Raw genomic sequence first — 27,419 nt, forward strand, 5'->3', positions numbered from 1 at the left:
GGGAAAATGTGACATTATTATTTTCTGTTCAGATATACACTTGTTTATTTGTTTACTGTTTCCCCCACTAGAACCTAAGACAAATGGAGGCAAAAGCCGTATTTTTTAATTCACAATTTAATCTCTGATGCCTAGAAGAGTCCAGAAACACAGTAGGTTCTCAATAAGTGCATCTGAAAGAATGACTTATTTTGGTCCTCAGATTTAAGCTCCTATCACTTCCTGGTGTCAGAAAGTTTATCCTAAAGCAACCATCAAAAAATAAAAGTCACAGCAATCATGGTGCATCAGTACACATTTTTCATTTCCTCTACACTTTTTTGAACTTATTTTCACCCCAACATTGTTCTCACTATTCTCACAATTTTCATTTGAATATTATTAGCATGCTCCATGTTCCAGTTCTTATTCATGTAACTGAAAATTTTCCTCCTATCAAAATAACATTTTCCCCTTTGCCTCAATTCAACTTTTCTTCTCAAAACCACCACTATATTTTCATTGTCTTTCAGATTCCATTGTTTCATCTTTGTCTTCAACTGTAGTCATCATTATTCTCTTCACAGTTCTAACATTCAACTGTTCACTTGATTATACTCAAGTGCACATCCTATTTTGTCTCCCACACATTTTATGTTTTATACATTAAATAAGTGTGCTACGTAGCTTTCTATATCTGTACCCATTCATCATATATTTTTAACAAAAGATCAACAGATTATAACTCCATAAATAATAGCACTTCCTTCTCTCCTAGTGGATGTCAGCACATACAAAGAGCCTCCTCACCTTTTAGTCAGGGCTGTAGAGGTGCCATGGACATCTGGAGTCTATTTCCTGAAAGCGGGGGACCACATATGAAGTCTCTATGAGTGTGCTGATACCTAACTCACCTCCATTTCCAGAGATACCTTTCTGGCGTTTTTCTGTCTGCCAGATTAAGTGAAGAGAAACAGTCCTAAGCTAAGGATGACAGTGGTGAAAACAATGATTTAAGTAGACATTTTAAAATTCTTACCTAGGATAAGTTCAGAATTACAATAAACTCATTGGTCGGGAAATTTCTCTAATTTTAACTGGATCTCTAATGCATAGTAAGATATGTATTGTAATACCAATATTTTTAAGTATATTAGATGCTCCTTTCTTTTTCACGTAAAGAAGCCCTGAGTACAGATTACAGATCTAGTATGGCAGCTGCATTGTGTCTTCAGAGACACCAGCTCCTTCCTGCTTTCTCTTCTATTATCTTTGTGTTATGTTCCTTAGATCTAGACCTCTCACTGTAGTGGCTCTGTTTCAGGAAGGAAGAAGGGAAAAGGCAAATCGCCAAAAGGGTGCTTGCCAGCTGAATCGGATCCCTGTAGGGAAGTTGCCTGGAAACCCTATCCAGGAATTCCTAGACTTCACTGGCCAGACCAATGCCACATAACCACAACTAAGAACAAGGAAGGGACGAAAATGTAGTTTTCTTTTAAGCTGGGCGCATTTCTATCCTGAATAAAAAAAGTAGGTCTGTGCCATAAAAAGGAAGGCAGTACTGATAAATGCTAAAATGTGGATGAACCTCAAAAACACTATGGTAAGGGAAAGAAGCCAGACATAGAAAGTCACATATTGTATGAATCCATTTATATTAAATATCAAAAAAGTAGTAGATCTAGAGAGACAGAGTCTGGATTGGTAGTTGTCAGGAGCTGGGGAGAAGGGAATTGGGACATTTTCTTTTGGAAATGTTTGAAAATGTTTTGGAACTAGATAGAGGTGGCGGTTGCAAACATTGTGAATGTGCTAAATGACACTGAATTGTTCACTTTAAAACAGTTAATTTTATGTTATATGAATTTCAGAAGTTCACCATGAATAAATAAATAAATAAAAAGAGATAAAGTAGGCTCTTGTTGGCAAGGAAGAAGGGAAAGAAGAACAATGGATAGGCAACCAATAGTCTCTGCCACTACATGCATATTTTCAGTTGGCAACTATCTATTTAGCACCTACTATGTGATAGACAGTGGTCAAAGCTAGAGTGTTGAAAGTAATGGACAAGTTTCTGACCCTATAGTGGGCCCAGAAATATCTGATGAGAAAAACATTAAGAAATCCAGTTGAGGACATTTTACAAAATACCTGATCGGTACTATTCAAAAATATCAAAGTCATTATCAACAACAAGGAAAATATAATAAACTGTCACAAGCAAGAAGAGCCTGAGACATGATGATTAAATGTAATGTGGTATCCTGAATGGGATCTTTGAACAGTAATAGGACATTAGAGAAAAACTGAGGAAATCTAAATAAAGTATTGACTTTAGTAGTAGTAGTCGTCGTAGTAATATATCAATGTTGGCTTACTGTGACAAATTTACCACAGCAATACAAATAGTTAAAAATAGGGGAGACTGGATGTGAGGTACACAGAAACTCTCTGAACTTTTACAATAATTCTCCAAAACAGCTATAAAATAAAAAAGTTTATTTTTATAAATAGGGTATGTATGATATTTCTCCAAATTTTGCACCCCATTTGCACTCTTGAATTCCCTTGTCTGAATCCTAAAGTACTTTTGTCAAAGGGTAAGTTATAACTTAATACTGTTGTGTGGTGACACAGTCTGAATCACTGTTGTACACCTGAAACTAATGTATCATTTTGTGTCAACTATACTCAAAATTTAAAAAGAGCAAGTTATGATTACATCTAATATATATATATATACACACACACACACACACACATAGGTGTATATATACACACACATATATATATGAATGTCTAATATGTGCTAAATACTAGATTAGGTTCTTGATGTCATATCATTTAGTCTTCATCACAATCTTGTACATTATCCCCAGTTAACAATCAGGGAATGGAAACTCAGAAAAATTATGTAACTTGGCTAACAGCACATAGTCAGAAGGGAAAGGAGTCAAAATGATCTGCTTCCTATATCTTTCCAGTACACTGGGCTGCCTCTCTTATAAAAGACTTGCCCATTATTTTCAGAGGGCCATTACCACACTGAGAGGAGATATTTAAATGTGTGTGTGTGTGTGTGTGTGTGTGTGTGTGTGTTTATGTTTGCATTTGCCCAGTATATGCTTGGGAGAATAGACCACAATTTTCAGTCCATGTGGCTCAGGTGCTTGATCCTATCCCTGGCTTTGGGGCAGGCATATGACCCCAAACTGATCAATCAGAGTACTACATCTCCTTGGTCACTAGAGTTGGTTCAAGCATGGGCATATAATAAAAGAATGCAATCAAAGCCAGACCAAACAAAACCTACCGTTTTCTGAAATAGGGCAGTGGGAACCAGGGATCATAATAAGCCTGAGGTTATCAGGGGCCATTTTAGTCACTAGAAGGATATAGCCTGACTGAGAATGTAGCCAACAGAGACATAGAGGAGAGAGAACAGTTAAGAGATGGAGAAATGGAGAACGGGACAGAGATAGGACACAGAGAGGAGCAGGAAGGAGAGGAAGAGAGACCAAATACTGATAACATTAACTGATATCCTGCTTCACCTGTATCTGTAGTGACAGTGACAGTCTGACCCCTGGAGTGCTCCATTACTAAGTCAATATATTTCTTTTGTACTATTTTGAGTTATATTTCTGACATTAGTTCCTTAGAGAGTTATCACACAGAAAATGTTTGTGAAAAAGCGATAATTTAAATAATACAAGCTTTTCTTGTAAGCAAATTGTTGTCTAAAATTAAAAGCAAATATTTAACAACCTCGCCAAGCAAAGTTTTAGTAATACCTACAGAAACTTCCTGTAAAGAATCAAAACCCATAATTTAACACTTTTAGACTAATTATTAAATATAGCATTCTGTGTTTAAATGCATTTGGCTCAGATACATATCTCCCATACAATAATAGAAGTAAACATCTCCTAAAAAAGTTACATTCATATGCCTCTCATGCACTTTATAGTTAACTCAGCCAACAATTTATTCATTTACTCAGTGAGGCATTTATTCAAACCTTAAGGACAGAAATCGTGCTAACCAGTGAAGCCTAAATAAAATTATTAAAATATTAGGATACAGTCTCTCTGTCCTTAAGAACCTCAATCCAGAGAAAGTGGTATATCAGTAAATGTTTTAAAAACTAGTATGAGGTAGAATAATTATAATAATTAATATCTGTAAATTATTTTGTCAGACACCATTTAATTAAGCCCTTTGTGTGTAGTATCTTATTTAATTCTGAAAAAAATCCTATAATATATATATCATTATCATAACTTGCATGTTTCAGATGAGGACACTGAGGATAACTGAGGTTAAGTTACCTTCCCAAAGTCACACGTAATGAGCATAAATTCAAGGGTCATGAACTGCAAGGCTTCTCTTTTAGTCAGTACTATATTCCCTTGCTGCTACTGATTTTCACTTAAAGTTGAGAATAATAATCGTTCTTCCTTTGTAAATAAGTCATTTTATAAATACATGTCCTTTTGTTTCTTTGACAATGTTTTAGGTAAAATAATCCATAGCTTAAAATTTAAAATTGATAAGGCTTAACCGAATTTTAAACTTCAAAAAACTATACTGGTTTATATTCTGACAGAAATATTTAAAATGTATATAATTATTTACACACATTTTTTTTAAACCTAGACAAGTCTTCTCATTTATGTTTTAAGGTAATAGAATAAATTTTCCAAAGCCATTTTATAATAAATGCATATACTTGTACTTAGCTAATTATAATTTGAACTGATATTCTTGTGCATATCTTTCAAAACAAAACAAAGTTATTCACAGATAAAGCCAGAAAGCAGAACGATTTGGTTATATTAATTTTTAATACAGGTAATTGGCTCTGGAGGTCAGGTTTATAAAAGAAAAAAAAGTAACAGATGTAATTCAGGTACATTTTCATAAACAGGCAAAAAGTCTGTAGCTGTCCTATGCTTTTGGAACTATTTACATACACATGTGTATCTTATTTTTATTTAAGTTTTTATTTTAATTCCAGTCAGTTAACATACAGCATTATATTCGTTTCAGGTGTACAAAATATTAATTCAACACTTCCATACATCATCCTGTGCTCATCATGACAAGTGTACTCCTTAATCCCCATCACCTTTTTCATTCATGCCCCCCGCTTCTGGTAACCATCAGTTCCTTCCCCATAAATATGAGTCTGTTTAATTTCTCTCTCTTATTTTTTCCCTTTCCATGTTTGCTTCTTAAATTCCACATATGAGTGAAATCATATGGTATCTGTTTTTCTCTGATTGAATTATTTCACTTAGCATTACACTCTCTAGCTCCAGCCATGTCATTGCAAATAGCAAGATTTCATCCTTTTTTATGGCTGAATAATATTCCATTGCATATATATACCACTTCCTCTTTATCCATTCATCAATCAATAGATACCTGGGTTGCTTCAGTGTCTTGTCTATTGTAAATAATGCTGCTATAAATATCAGGGTGCATGCACCCCCTTTGATTCTGTATTTTTGTATCCTTTGGGTAAATATCCAGTACCGTGATTGCTGAATCATAAGGCAGTTCTATTTTTAACTTTTTGAGGAACCTCCATACTGCACTCCACAGTGGCTGCACCAGTTTGCTTTCCCACCAACAGTGCACGATGTTCTTTTTTCTCCACATCCTCGCCAACACCTGCTGTTTCTTGTGTTGTTGATTTTAGCCATTCTGACAGTTGTGAGGTGATATCTCATTGTGGTTTTGATTTGCATTTCCCTGATGATAAGTGATGATGAGCATTTTTTCATGTGTCTATTGGCCATCTGGATGTCTTCTTTGGAGAAATATCTGTTTATGTTTTCTGCCCGTTTTTAACTGGATTATTTACACATGTGTATCTTTAAACACAACAAGAATCAAGAGTACTTTAAAAATTATATATCCTATTGATTACCTGGCATTTTTTAAAAGCTAAATTACCAATGACACTTTTCTAATAAGCTCAACATCTGTAATTTAAATATACTTTCATAGAGAGGGAAAAAAAATAAAAGAGAAAAATAGCTGTCACAAAGTCCTTGTCCTTTGCTCTGTAAAAGGTGAAGGGAGCCAACAAGACCTGAAGCTTAGTCTATCAGTTTAGAATAACACATAAAATCAAGCATTCTGTTTGGCTTATTTCTTCTCATAAGCTGTGATACTGCCAGATTTCAGACTTGGAACCTCCAGATCTATGAAAGAATAAATTTCTGTGTTTTAAGACAGAAAGTTTGTGGTAATAGAGTAATATTATGGTTCAATATACTTTGTTTTTTTTTTTAAAGATTTTATTTATTTATTTGAGAGAGAGAGAATGAGAGATAGAGAGTACAAGAGGGAAGAGGGTCAGAGGGAGAAGCAGACTCCCTGCTGAGCAGGGAGCCCAATGTGGGTCTCGATCCCGGGACTCCAGGATCATGACCTAAGCTGAAGGCAGTCGCTTAACCAACTGAGCCACCCAGGCGCCCCTGGTTCAATATACTTTGTGAAGTTACCTAATAGTTAAAGTAAAGAGTTATATAATTTCATTCATCCAATATTAATTGAGTACTGTTATAAGCTGGGTTTATCCTTTAAATCTATGCAGATATTTTTGTGATTTTGTGGTTGAGGAATTCTCAACTGTATGTCCTGCTCGTAAAGACGTTAAAATGGTATCCTGAAAAATAACTTGTGGCATTTCATGCCATTTGGTTTAATTTTTTTCTTTTTTTATTCTACGAATTGTTTACTACAGATCTTAATAACAATCATAGTAATAGTAACAGTTAACATATTGCACATCAAACCACAAATCAAGTATTGTGTTCATTTCTTTACATAAATAATCCCTCATGATTATGATAATAGCTCCATGAAGTAGGAACTATTATTATCCTCATTTTACAGAGGATGAAGTTAAGCCTTCAGGAAGTTAAGTCACTTTCCTAAAGTCATAAATCTAATAATCCTGGTTTTCTGATGTCAAAGCCTGCGCCACACTTAACCACTGAATAACCTCTTTCAACATTACATTTCAAAAATAACTTGAACATTTGTGTGGACCAAAAAAAGAATATATATGAAACAAGTTGTTAAAATTGAAGTTGGAACTAGGCACCAAGTTAAAACAGATGTGAAATACTAGTGTGAGTTACAAATCACTAAATAGAGATTTTCAGAGGAAATGGGTAAGCATCTGTTCCTCACTCTTGAATTCTGCTGCCTTTCAGATTAGAGATGTTTTATAAAAGCACAGAGGTAGGATTTTTGTGCAGATACTTCTTTAGAAAGAGCTACTGTCTGCCTCCTTGGGGAAGAATTGGGGGTTATGACCCATCATCTCCATCTTTATGGGATCTATTCAAAAATCTATGGAAGGTATTCTTTGAAGTGGGCAGAAATAAAGTAATAGAGTTTACCTCATGCCTGAGAGGGGCAAAGCAGCTGCCACAGGAGGATAGATGAGACTGTGTCCCAAAACTTTGGGGGCAAATGATATGTGAGTGTTTTTCTATGTACTGGTCTCTGTAAGACTTACCAGTCCAGAACAGTCTCATCTTAAGTCCACTGTTCTACTGTAGCTATTGATAGTGTTCCCTTTTATTCACAAAAGTAGCTCAGTTTGGACAATAAATTATATGGTCTTCCTAAGGTTGGAACACACATCAAACAGCCAACATGGAGAAGTAACTTAGGTTCTGTCCAGTGGCCATCTAAAGGAGTGGAGGAACCTCAGCAGCAAGAACCTGGAGGTGAAGCCCAGAATTTTAGGAGAGAAGGACAGAGTCACCAGTCTTCTTTACAAAGAACAGGGAAGGATCCACCTGGGTCAAGGAAACTGCAGGAGATGGTGGCGTGGGAAGGAAGGAGAGAGGGAGGAGGAGAGGGAAAGAGAGAGAGGAGGGGAAAGAGGGAACACATGTTTAAATAGCCAGTAGGCCCAGCAAGCTCTTTGTAACATCTTTTTCTTCCCCTCACCTACTCTGACCCTGAAACAGTCAGAATGTGCTGGAAAGCTGTGGGCAGGAGAGAAGGCCAAGGGAGAAAAGTAAAGATGCCTGTCATGCCTGCATTTTTTTGCTGTAATCTTCCTATCTGGAGAAGCTTAAGATGGGGGAGGGGACACAATATAATGTCAACTCAAGTTCAGAGTTTTGGAGGCTACCTTGGACTAGCCATTCTAGTTAATGAATTAATACCTCTGAGTTAGAGTGGCCCTAGGGATCCCTACAAATTAAATGTGAGCATAGAAAAGATCACATCCACTAAGTAAATCTGAAAGGATGGCATTTGAATATGTCCCAAATGGTGCTTGTTCAAAATCTTGATCATATAAGCATTTTTAAAACAATATCGGGATATAATTCATATAACATGTCATTCATTTCAAGTGTATCATTCAGCGGTTCTTAGTATATGCATAGGATTGTGCAACCATCACCGCAAAGTAATTTTAAAACATTACATCTCTCTAAAAGAAACCCCATATGCACTAGTTGTCACTCTTCTATCCCCCTTCCCACATTTTAGTAAAGAGTCCTTTATTCAGAAAATAAGTAATAAATAGTGTTGCCCAGTTAAAAGTTTAATTTATAAATTAGAAAACAAAAAGAAAATAGCCTCTCAAAGAAAACTGAAGGTCAAAGAGTTAGTAAATTAAACTAGCTGAAAAGAATCAGACAAGGGCAAAAACTAGAAGTTAACAAGGATATAGAAAGTACATACATTTCAAAGATCAAGTGCCAGAGTCATGATGATATTCATTTAAGAATTGGGAGGTGAACTGATCTCTGTCACTGACAGTAAACAATATAAATCAACTCTCATTTACTTATTTGCCTTCTGCATTTCATAGAGTACAATGGGAGTGAGACCGTGAGAAGACGGCATGTACAAACAGTCATTCTCAATCAGGCTGAGGTGGCTTGTAAAAATACCAAAACCTTAGTACCCAGGAGAAATAAATCTGAGTTTCAGAGACTCTATTTTGGAGCTAGCATTCAACCACTGCTATATAAGGTAGTAATTCTTATGAGGATCGTGGCTATGGAGACCACTAGGGTTTGGGAGGGCAGTGTAAAGGACATCAAATTTAGATTATATACATCACCTTCCTCTTTTTCTGGAGAAATATTGTGTAAAATAATGGGAGTGTGTTGCCCATGTGGAAATATGGCAGCAGAAAAATATTGAAAACCATTGCTATAAAGGAAAGAACATAAATTCTCAAGCTCTGTGAAGCTGGTACAGATTCCAGCTCCAATATGGCAATGGGAAGGTACATAAATTCTATAAGCCTTGAATTTTCAACTAGGCAATGGAAATAATAATAGTCCACTTATTTGCCAGGTCATTGTAAGGATAAGAAAAACTTTTTGCAAGGGTACTAGTACCAAGGTGTAACAAACAGTGGCTACGTTTCTTCAAATAAGTCAGTGTACATAGTTAAAACATAAATTAAATAATTATCTCTTTTTCAGGCTTTTCATTTAATGAGATAGTGAGGTCTGACCCTTCAGAACAATGTATTCTCAATACTACTGATCAAGTATTAGTAAATCAACATAGATGTAAGTAGCAAAAAGCACCATTACATTACATACATTATACATACATACATACATACATACGTACATTATATAACTGTCCACACTGAGAGTGGAGTGGCTGCAAAGTACTTTGTCTCTATCTGGTGTAAGTTCAAACTCAACAATAAACTTCCTTTTTGGACAAAAATTGACAAAGTCTCTGGCAAGGCACATCAATGAGCTAGAGAGATACTATCCTTAACTAGATCTAAGGTCATAAATATGCCTTTACGTACAAATCAATTAATCATCAATAAGAAAAGAAGATGCAGAACACTTTGTTCAAAGACAAATGTCAATGAACTGACAACATGCCTTGAATGAAACCAGGTGTAACTTTCTCTTATCTTAACCCCCACAAAATAAAAGAGAAAGAACAACTTTGGTGTTTCTGTATAGCTACATATATAAGGTTTTCAAAGAGATACCAATATTTTTATATGAAAATGTGTAGATAACTAGGCACTTAAATGACGAGGAACATAATAACAGGAATGGTTCCTTATGAAATATATCAACCCATTGAAGTGGTGTCTGATTATATATGGTATCTGATTTTTAAAATTTTCAACTAAGTAGAAAGAATACAGATGGCAAAATAAAATAAAGTTTAGAATTGAAACAAGTATGAGAAAAGGACAGTAGCAATTTTTGCCAATTAATTTTAAATACTTGCATAAGGAAGAATGTGGAATGTAAATGAATGAAAATGTGAAAAACTTCATCTAACCTCTGGAAGTATATTCTTGGGTGACTTGTGATAGCTTCATTAAGTTAAAAGATATTTATCTATTGCTTACTATGTGAAAGATCCTACGCTAACTGCTTTGGGTCCAAACCTGGTTAATAAATGCACACTCTTCTCCTAGAAAGGATCAGCTGGGTGACTGAGACATATATCATACTTTATTGTTCTTACCTGTCCATATGAAAATGTTTCAGGGATATGCATAGTGACCATATCAATGAATTAATCTAAATATCTGTCAGAATAGAGGAATTGCTGATACTAAATACAAAAGAGAGAGATGAACCAAGAAATAATCAGCAGATACTCCACACGGAGCTACATATAAAAATGTTAAAATCAATAGGAGCCACTTTGAAAAAAATTAATTAAATCTTTCCATAAATTAAAAAAAATACAGAATAGCTTGGTTCTTACTAGCAAATTCCACAAATTTAAAATATCACTGAATAATAACAATAATATGAAACGGCATATTATATGAACCACCTGTGTGTAAAGTAGTGATATAGAATTGTTCATGTTGTTATATAAGAATTTATGCAGAAATAAACTAAGCTTATACTTTAAAATGTATGACACTCTTCAAAATGTGAAAATTCCATTCTTTTGCAAATGACAGTATGTGCACTGCGTTCAGTTATATGAAACTCTGTGTGCTGTTGTAGTAAGACCAGAAAACACAAGAAAAAACATTTGACCCAGGGTGTGGTAATAAGAATGAAAGAGAGGAAATGGAAAAAGAGGAAACATTTGGCAAAATGTGCAAGGCTTGGTGACTGAGGATGTAGGGTACTAGAATGACTCTCTTGTCTCTAATTGAAGTGATCCTTAGAATGCCATGCTAGAAGGGAAGGAGTGAGACTTAGTATGAGTTTGGACATGGTGAGTTTGGTGTGCCTGTGTAACCACTGAAGAGAAACATCAGATGGTAAAGCAAAGGCTGGGAGAAGACCTGGGGCACTAAGAGCGTACGGAGAGTGAGAGGACGAAAGGCCCGGGGATGGAAACATGGCAGCATATACATCTACAAGGGGACCGGAGGAAGACAAGCTCACAGAGAAATACTGCTAAAGGGTTCACAGAAGAATAAGAACAGAGGACGGTGTTATAGGAGGCAAGTGTGTTTAGACTTTTTAAGACAAGAGTAATCGGGGCACCTGAGTGGTTCAGTCCTTAAGCGTCTGCCTTCAGCTCAGGTCATGATCCCAGGGTCCTGGGATCGAGCCCCGCATCGGGCTCCCTGCTCGGCGGGAAGCCTGCTTCTCCTTCTCCCACTCCCCCTGCTTGTGTTTCCTCTCTCACTCTCTCTCTCTCTCTAATAAATAAATAAAATCTTTAAAAAAAAGACAGAGTAATCAACAGTGTTAAGTGCAAAAGAAAGACCTGGTAAAGACCAGCTAGCACATATTCACGAGATTTACTAATATAAAAGTCGTTATTCATCATAAAAAATAGTTTTTGCACAGTGACAGGTAGAGACTGGATTGCAGTGAATCTGGAAGAAACAGAAGATTAGGCCATGGAGACAGAGAACTGAGACTACTCCCTTGAGAAGTTGGGCTCAGAAAAGGAGAAGAGAAAAGAACTGGCAGTTCCATGATACAGAAGAAAAGGTGACGATGACGATAGAGTTGAAAGAGAAAAGGAAGAGAAAGGAATCAAGGATGCACATGAAATAATCTCTCAATTGGAAGAGGAGACCCTCATCCCTTGAGATAGAAAAAAAAATTATGAGGTTGGTTGTGTTCATGAATACATTTGTAATTAGGATATAGGGAAGGCATGAGCATTCATAGCCATACCATTCATAGTCTCAAATGTTTAGCAACTTATGAGCAGGAACCTGGCTAAGGGGAGAGGAAGGAAAAGGCTCAGAGGGGACTTGAGAAAAACAGTCAAGTTTTGGTATTGTCTTTCAGGGGAGTAATAAAGACAGCTGAGCTCCAACAAGTAAAATACTGGTAAATAGCTCTCACCACTGTGTGAGATTACAATTGATAAACACATCTGGAGAAAGTAACTCATGAACTCAGCTTCTGTTATTATTTTTTTTCTGTTATAAAGACTCATTATTTAAATTTATTTTATTTTATAATGTTATTGGAAAATTAAAGATTTTTTTCAAGTATGGATGTTATCATAAGATTTAAGTTTCACAACAGTGACTATCATTCAGAAAATAATTTTAAAGGTTGTAACGTTAATAAGAAAATCTTATTTAACAGTAAATAATTAAAATTGACTTATATTGTTTATATTTTGATTTATACCTCTGCATACATTTGTTCCTTCTATTTGTAGGCACCTATCTGTCCCATAATTCACATAAATATCTTTTCCATGACTTTCCAGGAAATGCGCACATAGAGCAGTTGCCTAGTAAAATGTAGAGTGGGATCCCATACAGGATTCTGGGTTATTAAATAAAGCCCAAATTTAGAGAATTATTGTCTGTATTTACTATTCTTTCTAAAAGTAGAAAGGTGATATAATCTAACCTCCCTTTAAGAAATCTTTTTGAGGGGCACCTGGGTGGCTCAGTTGGTTAAGCGTCTGCCTTCGACTCAGGTCATGATCCCAGGGTCCTGGGATCGAGCCCCGCATCGGGCTCCCTGCTCTGCGGGAAGCCTGCTTCTCCCTCTACCACTCCCTCTGCTGGTGTTCCCTCTCTCGCTGTGTCTCTCTCTGTCAAATAAATAAAATCTTAAAAAAAAAAAAGAAATCTTTTTGATGGTTCTAAATTATATGTCCTAAAAGAAAATATCACCGCATGACCCCCCCACACACACATTGTATATACTTATATGCATGTTCATATTTTTCAAATATATAAAAAGTAGTCATTATAACGAATTACTGCTGCTCCTGTACCTGTGTTTACAAATATCCGCCAATGTACTTCACTTCAAGAGGCTCATTTATTTAAAGTGCAGGTTTCATTTTAGTAACCGTAAACTGCTTCAAAGTGATAGCAGCACTCTAGCAAGAGGTAAGCTCCTACTGTTGGCCCTGTCCGGAAACAACATGGAATCCATCTCATAGGACCTCTATCACACCTCCCGAACCACTTGTTAGGACACTTTCTCTTACTGTCTGTGGGCAAAATTCTGTGTTCTCTTGCATGTGTTTGTGATAAGCACTGGGTGTTATGCGCAACTAATGAGTCGTTGAACACTACATCAAAAACTAATGATGTACTGTATGTTGGCTAACTGAACATAATAAAAAAAAAGAAATACACTGTATTTTGTGTCAGTGACAGCATGTATTGGTCAAAGGAATGTAGATTTTCTTTATCTTAGCCTTTACCACTCTCCTTAATTCCCTACTTTGAGTATAATCAAAACCTCTTAGAAATTCTTGTCTTTCACATTAAGTTATTAAAAAACCTTAGAACCTTGCTATTTTAAACTAATATTTGAGAAAAGTCATTGTGCATAAGGCCAGTAACACTGTATTTGTAGAGATCATGTAGTTTTAGTAATAAAAAACATATTCAACTCAATTTTTACAAAAATGGGAATTTCTCTAAAATTTTTGATGATGATAATGAGTTTCTGAACATAAAACATCATACCGATTTCTTCTTTCCATGTCTATGAGGCCTTAAACATGCTCGAGTATATTGTTTAATCTTAAATTTAAGCAAAAAATATCATCTTCTCTCTTATAATGCTATTTTGGATAATATTTTGGTTAAGATGATTATATAAATCATTTCCTATATAAACCAACGTGAAATTCATTGATTAACGTCCTTATGATAGCCCTTTTTTTCTGGAAATGTGCTTTTTTCCATTTGGACCTGAATATAATTAACACTAACAGCAGTGATCCTGAATATATTTGTCGGTCTTATATGCCCAGGAAAATCTGATAAAAGCTGTTCATTCTTTCCCCATAAAAATAATATATGCACATAAAATCTGAACCAATTTCAGAATATTTGGGAAAACTCTGAATTCCATATGGGTCCCTGAATACAGGGTCAAGGTCCTTAACACAGCTTTGGAACCCCTGTTTAAGGTATTCAAAGTAAATGCATTTATTTATGTCCTGTGTTAGTAAGACGCTGTACTCAACACCAAAACACAAACCAACCAACCAACCATGCCTAATTCCTTTCTTCTGCAGCCTCCCCCTCTGCCATACATTCCCTGTTGTCCAAAGTCCTGGGGCTGTATACGCACTTTTTTTCCTCTTCATTGAAACTTCCCAGTGGAAGGGTAATTTTTTAAAAAGATTTTATTTACTCATTTGAGAGAGAGAGAGAGAGAGAGAGCGCACAAGCAGGGGGAGGGGCAGAGGAGGGAGAAGCAGACTCCCCACTGAGTAGGAAGCCTGAAAGGGGATTTGATCCCAGGACCCTGAGATTATGACCTGAGTTGAAGGCAGATGCAAAACCGACTGAGCCACCGAGGTGCCCTGGAAAGAGTACTTTTAAGAAAGCATTTATTGACTAGTCCCTAGACAACTACATTAGAAAATTAATATTAATTGAGTTAAATAAAAAAATCTCATGAACTTTGTGAGACCTATTAAGATCAGTAATGAAATGAAGAATGTTTCTATTAACCTGTTTCTTCATCGGGAACCAGAAAATGAGACAGCATCTAAATGGCATTCATAACAACCTCATAATGTGATGAGTAAGAACCACTGAGCTATATGCCGAAATCCTTAGTTTGTTGTTAAGTACTTTACTCATTATCAATAAGAAGCACGCTTGCTGAAAAAATGAAAGAGGCAAGATTTATAAAACCAATATTTAAATTTATATAAATTGAAAAATGTAACGAAGTATTTTATTATCATTTAAAAGTTCATACTTGTTCTTTTTCATTTGCCTTAAATGATGACACAAATTCTAAGAAGGGATTAATCTAAAAACAATTGAGTTATCCAAATAATCACTGCTCTATAATGATGAATATTTCCTGGAAAATATTTTTAAAAGTGGCAAAAATCTTGAACATGTTTTACTGGCTCTTTGAGAGTTTTATCTTTGCATATTTTGCCACCAAATTTAGAAAAAGTGAGCAGCATAACATTATCACTTATGGTATCACAGTTATTCCTGTCATATTATGATTAGCCCTGATTGAAATGACATTTCCAACATGTACCAAGTTTGTGAAAATGGTAATTACATTCTGCATTTACATAAGGTTATTCTTTTAGCCTGCCAATTGGTTATACAAGTTTCACAGGCATCTTTCTGTGAAATAAAACAAACATTGAACTCAATGCATGCTTAAATCATTGTTCCTTTGCAATAGTTCCCTTTTACTTTATGCCCACCAATAATTATTAGAGATAGGCAGATTTATACTAATAGAAACAAGGGGAAAAACCCCATCAAATTCATGTGGAACAGTTTTATATATAAATGTTTTGCTTCTTTCTAAATAATACCCAACATGCACGTCTACTGGCTCTTGAATCCTATATAATGGTGTGCCTTCTCATATCAGCGAAATGTCTACATGGTTCAAATTAGTCAAGTAATCTCCTCCTAGTAATATTCAGCTAGGAAAAAAAAACCTCTCCTGGAATATAATAGTCCACAGATTCAAAAGATAACCAGAATTCCTTATGGTAGTTATATGATGTTTCTATACAAATTATGAATTAAAGTTCAGATATTTATTGAACATTTTCTATGATTCAAGTACAGTGCAAAGTTAGTAAGACTTAGTTTGAGTATCAGTTCTATCTCAAATAGCTGACTGCTAGTTGCTAGGTCATTTACCCTGGTTTGAGCCTCTTTTTCTCATTATTTATATGGAGATAAGATTCATAATTATTTACTTCTCAAGCCTTATTGTCTCAAGTAAAAATACCTCAAGTCAAAGGGTTTGGTTAAGAGTACTGTATAGATTTCACCCAACATAAAGACTATTTGGCAGACAAGACTATCTTGTTCTTCAGGAAGGGGAAAGGTGGCTATTTCACACAGGGATGGGTATGTGGGCGGGGGGGGGGGCGGGGAGGAGTTGTTCAGTCCTACATTTAAAGCTAGCCCTCTTCTGAGTGTAAGCTTTTTATTCTCAGCCCGCTGAGTGTAGATCTGTGTCAGGGTGGACCGTGAATTTTGTCCCAATAAACGTGTCTCCATTTTTCAAAAATGAGAAATAAGACTGAACCTTTCTCATAAGGTTATGGTAACAATTAAGATAGAAAATTAAAAAGAAATACAAAGAAAGAGAGAGAGAGAGGGAAGAAAGCAAGCAAGCAAGCAAGCAAGCAAGCAAGCAAGAAAGAAAGAAAGAAAGAAAGAAAGAAAGAAAGAAAGAAAGAAAGAAATGAATAAAATGGAAGTGAAATGTTAAGCAAAAAGGAGTCATCAATTAATGAGAAAAAATATTCACCTGTAAAAAAAAAAGTATTGTATATATTATTGTTACCTCACAGGATTACTGGGGGACAAAACAGAGAGACTATGTAAGAAATAAAGCGAAACAATCTTTAACATCTCCTGCAGATGGAAGGCAGTATTTATTATTGCATAAATGCACACAAGCACACAAACGGGAATGCTGCTAAGGTTGAAACATTTTTCAATCTTCCCAGAAGATGTATCGTATTTAATGTGCAATCATGTCCTCTTTTACTTAAATATTTGCTACTGATCCCTCAGGGAATGAAACAAATCAACAAATATATAGCATGGAATCAGAAGCATAAATTTTGGTAAATTTTATGAAGTTCCTTAAGGTTTTTCTTTCTGATTGAAACTGTCACAGCTACAATTTTTATCCTTCTGTCATGCATCAGTAGATGCTATCCTAAACAAGCCATTATGTGTAAAAATGTTTTCCAGCAAATAATTATCTATGAGTAATATTCCTCAAAATAAAATAAGGAAATGACAGTATTCATGAACTAAGTACCTCTGATGAACATTTTAAAAGCCAAAGGTGGTTAATTTCCTAGAAGAATTACTAGAAAACATTGATCTCCTGACCTTTGAGGGATAAAAAAAATATAAACTTGTTTTCACTGTCATGTTAACACTGCTGTTTTTGACAGTCATTTTGCATATTTTCCAGTATTTTTCTTGACACCAGTAAAAAGCTGTCAGCCATGTTATCCTTCTCCTAAACCTGCAGTCAGGATTTCAGCATTTGTGACACAAGATCCCAAAATATTTGGGGAGGATTAGAGAACTTCTAGAATTATGATTTAGTCCCACAGAAAACATAGGAATTGATCCTGCCTAGTTAGTATTCTCACTTTATAACTCTATATCACAAGTAAAAATAGATATTTTTAGCCTTTCGGCCTGCCTTTAATTTTCATTTTTCATAATGAGCCCCAGGACCTTTCACAATGGAGAAGGAGGGAAGTTTTTCTGACCGTGAGGTCATCCAGGAAACTGACCACATTTGACTTTTTTCATGTTCATCATTGATACTTCATGAATACTGTCATTTTCTAATGATAATGATAATAATAATAAAATAAACTCACTATAGCACATTTCTTGATTCAAAAATAAAATGAGATATACTGTAGTAAAAAAAAAAAACATTTAGAAGAGTAGAGCAAATACTTTGGAACTGAGAAGGCAGTCAGAGAATAGCCCGAGGGCACTGGGATTAGCCACGAACGAGAGAAGGCAGGCTGTTGAAGATGTTCAGAGAAATAAGGGACCACACAGTCATGCCTGGAGCAAAGTAACGCCAGGGGAGGAGTCATAATTTATTCGGAATCCTTTTATACTCAACCTTTTCAAATTTGTTTTCTTTACTTTCATCCCCATACCTGCTACTCCTACCCCTATAACTACAACACTTGGGTTTTTCCTTGACAGAGCTCCCTCTCTCTCTCCTTTAACCCAGCACCTGTGTTTATCCCAACATTCACTTTTTTAAAATTTTATTATGTTAGTCCCCATACATTACATCATTAGTTTTTGATGTAGTGTTCCATGATTGTTTGCATATAACACCCAGTGCTCCATTCAGTACGTGTCCTCCTTAATACCCATCACCAGGCTAACCCATCCCCCCACCCCCCTCCTCTCTAAAACCCTCAGTTTGTTTCTCAGAGTCCATAGTCTCTCATGGTTCATCTCCGCCTCCAATTCCCCCCCCCTTCATTTTTCCCTTCCTACTATCTTCGTTTTTTTTTTTAACATATAATGTATTATTTGTTTCAGAGGTACAGGTCTGTGATTCATCAGTCTTACACAATTCACAGTGCTCACCATAGCACATACCCTCCCCAATGCCTATCACCCAGCCACCCCATCCCTCTCACCCCCCACCACTCCAGCAACCCTCGTCTGTTTCCTGAGATTAAGAATTCCTCATATCAGTGAGATCATATGATACATGTCTTTCTCTGATTGACTTATTTCACTCAGCATAATACCCTCCAGTTCCAACCACATCATTGCAAATGGCAAGATTTCATTCCTTTTGATGGCTGCACAATATTCCATTGTATATTGTATATATATACCACATCTTCTTTATCCATTCATCTGTTGATGGACATCTTGGCTCTTTCCACAGTTTGGCTATTGTGGACATTGCTGCTATAAACATCACGGTGCACGTACCCCTTCGGGTCCCTACATTTGTATCTTTGGGGTAAATACCCAGTAGTGCAATTGCTGGGTTGTATGGTAGCTCTATTTTCAACTTTTTGAGGAACCGCCATACTGTTTTCCAGAGGGGCTGCACCAGCTTGCATTCCCACCCACACTGTAGGAGGGTTCCCCTTTCTCCACATCCCTGCCAACATCTGTCGTTTCCTGACTTGTTAATTTTAGCCATTCTGACTGGTGTGAGGTGGTATGTCATTGAGGTTTTGATTTGGATTTCCCTGATGCCGAGCGATGTGGAGCACTTTTTCATGTGTCTGTTGGCCATTTGGATGTCTTCTTTGGAAAGATGTCTGTTCATGTCTTCTGCCCATTTCTTGATTGGATCATTTGTTCTTTGGGTGTTGGGTTTGAGAAGTCCTTTATAGATTTTGGATACTAGCCCTTTATCTGCTATGTCATTTGCAAATATTTTCTCCCATTCTGTCGGTAGTCTTTTGGTTTTGTGGACTGTTTCTTTTGCTGTGCAAAAGCTTTTTATCTTGATGAAGTCTCAATAGTTCATTTTTGCCCTTGCTTCCCTTGCCTTTGGTGATGTTTCTAGGAAGAAGTTGCTGCAGCTGAGGTCAAAGAGGTTGCTGTGTTCTCCTCTAGGATTTTGACGGACTCCTGTCTCACATTTAGGTCTTTCATCCATTTGGAGTCTATTTTTGTGTGTGGTGTAAGGAAATGGTCCAGTTTCATTCTTCTGCATGTGGCTGTCCAATTTTCCCAACACTATTTGTTGAAGAGACTGTCTTTTCTCCATTGGACATTCTTTCCTGCTTTGTTGAACATTTACTTTTCTTTTTGAGTGCATCTCATTTCATGTCCACTACCTTCAGTCTTAACCTATGATACCAATCTCACTGGGAATCTGAAGAGCCTCTTTCCTTTTCTTCTTTGAAACCATAAGCAGGAATAACCAAAAATTTACTCTGCCTCATTTTATCCTCTCTGCTGCTAGAATTACCTCCTAAAATGGTTTATCATGGGATGGCTCCACTGGCAAACCTTTCTTGACTCCTTGTTTCTAGCATTATGTCCATGGACCTTAAGGCTATTTTTTCAGTGACTCATACTGAGCTTCTGACTATGGCTCTTGGGTTGTAATCCTTTAGTGCAGAAAGTTTTCTGTCCTGCCCATACACTTAGAATCACCAGGGCAGCATTGAACAAACAAGCAAACACACACACACACACACACACACACACACACACACACACACACACACAAATACAGATTCCCAGGCTCCATCCCAGATCAATGAAATCAAAGTCTCTGGGAGGTTTGAACAAGACCTGGACAATTATAAGTCCTTCCACATCACTCTAGTGTATAAAAATATGTGGTAACCACTAGACCTTATAAGATAGAAGCCCAATTCCTTCCCTTGATATAAAAAACCCTTGACCCTCCGGCTGGAATCAACTTATTTTTTTTAAAGATTTTATTTATTTGACACAGAGAGACACAGCGAGAGAGGGAACACAAGCAGGGGGAGTGGGAGAGGGAGAAGCAGGCTTCCCGCGGAGCAGGGAGCCCGATGCGGGGCTCGATCCCAGGACCCTGGGATCATGACCTGAGCCAAAGGCAGACACCCAACAACTGAGCCACCCAGGTGCCCCTGGAATCAACTTATGTTTATTGAAAACATATATTATTGTTATTATCTACTGAATTTCATTATTTATTAAACTGTTTTATACAGACCAATCTCCTTCTGCTCCACCTGAACTTTTATTTGGAATCATACTTTCTCCTTATATCTGGAATCTGGCATGGAAATCAATAGCTCCTAGCTTATGTATATACTTTTCACTTAGCCTGGAATGATCTGATACTTGGGTATCTCTTGGATTACTACCCATCCTTCAAGGATCAGGTCAAACATTCACTTCACAAGGACAGGCTTTTCAGACCTATCTAAATCTCCTGGGCTGCTGTGGCATTCCATTCCTATTTTTCCTAGAGCACTATCCGTGTCATAAGGTAACATATCTATTAGCATAAAAGTTATTTGAGCTCATGGAACTTTCATCTCTGTGCCCCTAACACACAGCAAGGCATGCATCATATAGAATTTTAGTGGATATTTTAGAATGAGTGACTGAAAGAATGAATTGCTATATTAGGAATAGTTAATTAAAAAAAATAAGAAGATATTTTACAGCCATTGCACTTTTACTAAGTGACAGACATCCTACTAAGGGCTTTATGCTCATTATTTCACTCAGTTCTCAAAACCAAAAGAAAAAGGTACCACTGGTATCCCCATTTTACAACTTGGAAAACTCAAAGAATTTGTCACCCAGATAGTTTAATTTTCAAGGCCCCCCACATCAGCATGATTTTACTCTTCCAGGAAATCTTTTTCCAGAGATAATGCTGTAAACTAGTAGACAGCTTCATTGGTGGCTTCAGGAAAATCCTGAAAATACATTTATCTGAACAATATAGTGATCAACCAACTCTGTCTCAACCCTCTCACTTAACAACAGCTTTTTACTCAACAAGACTTACTTCCAAGCCCTGGACTCACTGGGTCTACCAATCCTTCTCTATTATATCTTGGAGTTTGCCTAACTTCAATCTGATCTCTGTATTCAAAGACATGCTTTAATCTACTTGAACCCAGAACCCCCCAAATCGTATATATATGTCTGCCTTCAACCTCTGTCTTCTGAGAATCTGCTAAGACCCTGTAAAAGTGTTGGCCTTCTTTACTGCACTAAGTAATAAACTCAGCTTTGCTTGATCCGTGTGTTATAACTAGTGGTTATTTGGGGAAGCTGACACCAAGTAATGATACTCAGTGGAATGAATCCTGTACTAGATCTGGGTTTGTGATAACTACCCTATACTGTCTCTCTGTTAATAAAATAAAATTTGTTTGTAGAATTTCATTCTTACAGTACCTGTTTCTTAAAAATATTTATAGAACTGTTTCCCAACACATTTTTTTAGGATAAAAGAAGATCTACAAGATGGTTTTAACTATACATTGATATGTGAAAAAAGGGAAGTTTTGATATGGATAAACTTCATTCCTTGAACTATAAAGTATGTAGGCTGAGGGCAGTGTGAGAGGAGTAGATCAGTCTTGTTAGGAATGGTGAGTTCTTATGAACATTTTGAGGATTTGCTTTTCTTACGTACATTTGCCATACTTTGCATTGCTTCCCTAATCTTACAGCATGCCACATTCTTAGGCTTTCTGGACAGATAACCATATCCTAAAATAACTGCTAACACAGACTGGTGTTGACTGTGTGCTACACGCTGGTCCAGGATGTTTAGTTCTTAGGTTGGAGTAGTAAACTTGGAGAACATCTTACAGAGAATTTTAAACTAATGGCTGTGGAATTTCTCTTGAAAGAAATTCAGAGAATTCATGAAGCATTTAATATGGGGGAGTGCTTAATGAGATTCACATTTTAGAATATCCCTTACATTGCTGAGAATGGATTACAAAAAAAAAAAAAAGAGAGAGAATGCAGGGAAATCAGTTGAAAGTTTGTTGGAATTGGGAAAAGCCAGACAACATGGATGTGCTCGTATGTGTGTATCTCTGTTTTACTGAGAACTAAATGAAAGAAGGCCTGTCCCTGTTCTCAGGTCAAAAGTTTGATGGTTATTTCGAGATCACTGTAAATCATATACAAAAATTTCAATTTCTTTGGTGTGTGTTGGACTGTGAAGGGGTTGGGTTAGGGGCACAGGTTGGGGGTGGCAGAAATGAAGTAGAAAATGTTTAGGGAAACATTATCCTCAAACCAACCTATAAAAAGTGAACTAATCCCTTTGACTTAAGGGTATAAAAAAGCAACCCACAGATCTGAGCATATATCATGACACAAGGTCTCAGCTTGAATAAGACAGGTTAAGTGGCAAACTCTGGCAAGGGGAGTCAAAGAAATAAAAATGAAAAAGGGCCCTCTTTTTCACCAATTTCCTACTTGTCCTCCAGTCTCCTTCTGGAAAGTTTCTCATGACAAATCTTGATTATAGGTATATCTCATTTTATTATGCTTCACTTCACAGATTTTTTTTTTTTTTTTTTTTTTTTTTTTTTTTTTTTTTTTACAAATTGAAGGTTTGTGGTAACCCCACATCAAACAAATCTACAGGCACCTTTTTTTCTGACAGCATTTACTCACTTCACACCTCTGTGTCACATTTTGGTAATTCCTGCAATATTTCAAAATTTTTTATTATTATTAAATTTGTTATGGTGAACTGTGATCAGTGATTATGACTCACTGAAAGCTCATATAATGGTTAGCATTTATTAGCAATAAAGTATTTTAATTAATGTATGTACACTGGTTTTTTTAGACATAATGCCATTATACACTTCAGAGACTACAGCATAGTATACACATAACTTTTACATGCAACGGGAAACCAAAAAATTCATTTAACTCACTTCATTGCAATATCATATTTATTGCAGTAGTCTGGAACTAAACCCACGATATCTTTGAGGTAGGCCTGCTCACCTCTGAATTCCCATAGCCCTCTGTGCTTCTTGGAATTTACCAGACTGCATGTACTTATTTCTTTATTAATCTGTCTCTCCCATCAGTAAGAGCTTAACAAATGAACAAGACTGTATCTCAACAGTGCCCAGTACATAGCCCAATAGATGTTAGTTGAGTGAATACATACATGAAAGAGCAAATAAAACAGGGAATAATGTGCAAATGGCCCTAAACACCTTACTGTTTTTTACTGTGGATTTCAAAAGAAGCATGCCCTAATGTTTCACTCAGATGTGAAAGAAGGATTTTTTGTTCAACTGAATTTGGAAATTACTAGGTTAAGCAAAGGTTTTTTTTTTTTTCTAACAAAAAATTTAAACATTTTTCCTTTATTCTTGAAGAACACATCAAAAAAGATTGCGTTGTTCAGTATGGTAGCCACTAACAATATTTGGCTATCTAAATTAATTTATATGAAACAAAAATAAGAACTCAGTTATTCAGTTATACTAGCAATATCTCAAATATTTACTAACCACATGTGGCTATTGGTTACTGTATTGGATGGCACAGATACAGAATATTTCTTTAATTATACAAAGTTTTATTGGATAGTGCTAACTGCATTGACCTGGAGATACTATTATTCCTGAAAACAATGTTTGGAAAGCCCTGTTCCTACAATGTCTTTATTGTAGTAATTTTTAGGCTATACACTGTAATGCTATTCTGCCAAATTCTTTACTGTTTTGAGTCACACTGATTACATTTAGACTGGAAATAAAGCAGGTAGATGCTTTTAAAATTTGATCTTCGCTTATTGAACATCTATTAAGAACAAAAAGTTTTTTATACTCAGAACTTGATAAAAATAATTAGAGATCAAAGTAGTAAAAGCAAAAATCTTTATGTAACATCATCCATGAGCTAGTTTTAAAACCAATATATACTGCTTTCATCTGTACTTTGGGTGATTTCTAATTGTGAAAAATCCTTCTAGAAGGCAATTTACCATACTCCATTTTGCTGCAATCATTTGGATAGTCCTAGAAAGTTTGTGGGGAAAAACAGTAATTTAGGAAATGGAAACTAGATTTTTCAGTTGATTTTCTCAGACAATGAAAAAATAAACTTAGAATAACATCAAAGAAAAGGACTTTTATAAGTTTAAATAAATAGGAATGCCTGGAAAGATTTAAGCAGATCCAGATATATATTTCTCCTGGGCAATACAGAAGTAAATGCTGCAAGCTTCATTTATGTCAGAGTCAGAATTCAAGTTAACTTTTGGATTTACAAAGAAAATTTAGAAGAGGATTAGAAGTTACTTAAGTAGCAATAAATTGTTTATTGTCTGATTCTTCTGAGCTTTCATTATTTTGTTATCACATATATTTATTATGATTTGAAAATTTTTTTGTGGTATAATTTCTCAACTGAGTGCTCCTTAGGACAATGACATAAAATACTTAACATTGTCATGCTTTTTATTCATTGCTCTCCGTTATGTTAATGTTCACATTCCAAAGACAATTATTTCCATTTATTCTTCTTACTCCATTAGCCTTCCCCATGCTATCTCATTAGTCAGATTTCAGGAATGATTTTTTTTTGCCCTTTCTAAATTTGTGTTTTAATGTGTCTTTTTGTTGCTATTGGTATTGTTTTGTTTTCTGTTTTCACTGTCTTTGATTTCTTCTTGTTCTATCAACTATTATAGGATAAAAACAAGCCAAAATATAATTTTCAAAAATGTGAAATGTTAACTTCATGCAAATATGCAGTGAACACATTTGAATGTTTAGAGAGAACGAGAAGGTTGACAAAGTTGGTTCTAAAAGAATACCAGAAATTGGTATGTATCATCAGTGATATTGACTAAGATGACCTTAGCATTTCCCTTAGCTTGACTGAAGTTTAGACAGGTTTCTTCCTGATTACAGCATCCCACCTCCCACCTTCCTCTTCTTAGAGCATTTACTTTAGGAAACTTGCAATTGTGAATTTCTTCTCTGCCCCTTTGAGATGTAAATCTTCTACAACCCAGTAATATCTTTCTCAAGCACTGGGAACCATCCCTTTGAAATGTAATCAAGAAGGATAGTACCCCTATCTCCCAGTCTCTGTAGTGGGATGGGGTAGGAGTCTAACTGATAAGCCCTGATTAGTAAATACAGATAGCCTAACATATTAACCAATCATCTCCTGAATGTCTCCTTTTCACAGACTCCAATGCTTAAAAACTTCCCTGACGTTTGTTACAACTGAGTTGAGTTCAATATCTCACCCTGTTTGCATTAGTTATGAATTCTTCTTGCTGTTTTTAAGAAGTGTCCTGTGCAACATCTCTTTGACAAAAGAAAAAGTGCTGGAATAAAATTTGCAAAGTTAGATATGAAACTGGCTAATGTCTTATAGGGCAATAAAACTAGAACCTTTAGGGTTTTCTTTTCTTCTGAAGAGAAGTAATTTGTATGCCTCCCAGACAAAAATAATTTGCAACTTATCAGTTTGCTATAAGTTAACATCTCACTTTACAGAGTCTGAGAGTATAACCCTCATGGTGCGTTTTCAAATAACTTAACACTCTTATGGTTCTGGAAGCATCTTGTCAAATATTGGTCAAGCAGTTTTAGTAAATTTTATTCTTTTAATTATTTTTTTTCCCTAAAGTTTGAAAGGTCATGGTTTTATTTCCTCTGGAAGTCTCCTAATACCAGGTGTCTAATCATTTAGTTACTTGTCTATTTTCATCAATTTCTTTATTTCATCAATTCTAACATGTGCATTTTGCTCACATGTTATCATCTCCAAAACTGGAATGTCTTTTACCATTGCTGTGCTAAGAAAGCACCGTGTCATAGTTTATTGGTACAGATATTATCGATTGTGTCTCTTACAATATTTGGCATCTTCCATTTAGTGAAATGAGGTAAGTGCCTGCAGAGAGAATTTATGAAGGCTGGAATCAAGGTAAAAATGTACAAGTGATGACAAAGCTTTCCACTTATCAGAATAAACTTCTGTAATTGTGTGTCCAGTTACTTCAAGTCCACATGATGACTTAAATTTTACACTCTTATACCATTCTTTTACACTGTGTATAGTTCTATCTTAGTTTCAAATCACACTTCCTGTAGATTTTTTCTCTGCTGCTGTGGCTTTTCATATCTCCTATTTTGTTTCATTTCTCTCCTTATTTCATCCAAATGCATTTAAAGTCATTAACCTGTTTGTATGTATCATGATTATTTTAGTGGTGATAGTAAATGAAATACAGAAAGCTTCCAAAGAAAATAAAATCATGCCTTCCCAAATTTCAGGAAAAAAAATAATTAAAGGAAAATAAAAAGGAAATAAGCTGCGTGAGCAGTATTTGACAAGGTGTTTCTGAAACCTTCAGATAGTTAATGGAATTACTTCAAAAGAACATTACAAAAACACATGTAAAGGGTCATATGCCAAACTATATTTCAGAGAAGAATTAACCAAACGAAGAGGGTAGGATAGAGTTGACAGTCTGAACAGCAGAGATAGCAGTGAAATAAATGCAACAATGAAGCTTTAAGAAACTTTAGGTAGTTCTGAGTGACTGATGTGGAAGATGAGTAACAGAAAGTGGCTTGAGTGGACTCTGAAGTAGTAGCTACAGGAGAAATGGTAAAGAGCCTTCGTGCTTGAACAGAGGTTAGATGTTATTTTGAAAAGTTGAGAAACTGGGGCGCCTGGATGGCTCAGTTGGTTAAGCGACTGCCTTCAGCTCAGGTCATGATCCTGAGGTCCTGGGATGGAGCCCCGCATCAGGCTCCCTGCTTGACGGGGCGGGGGGGGGGGGCGTGCGTCTCCCTCTCCCTCTGCTGCTCACACCACTTGTGCTCTGAAAAAGTTCAGACTTATATTTTACAACTACCAGTTTATAAGCAGTGAGGAGTACAAATGTCTAATAGCTGGATTAGAAGTAATTAAATGTGGGAATTAATGAGAGATGAGAATAAGGAGTAGTAATGGACACCGGGAC

The 27,419-nt window shown here is 36.0% G+C and overlaps 1 protein-coding gene across 1 annotated transcript in view; it reads right to left on the bottom strand.

Annotated features, from left to right (window-relative positions):
* The window catches only part of IL1RAPL1 (interleukin 1 receptor accessory protein like 1), a 1,385,574-nt gene that overhangs the window by 623,766 nt on the left and 734,389 nt on the right, over positions 1-27,419 (bottom strand). The window lies entirely within an intron of this gene.

The sequence above is a fragment of the Zalophus californianus genome, chromosome X, assembly GCF_009762305.2.
Source record: "Zalophus californianus isolate mZalCal1 chromosome X, mZalCal1.pri.v2, whole genome shotgun sequence".
In the NCBI taxonomy this organism is placed as follows: domain Eukaryota; kingdom Metazoa; phylum Chordata; class Mammalia; order Carnivora; family Otariidae; genus Zalophus; species Zalophus californianus.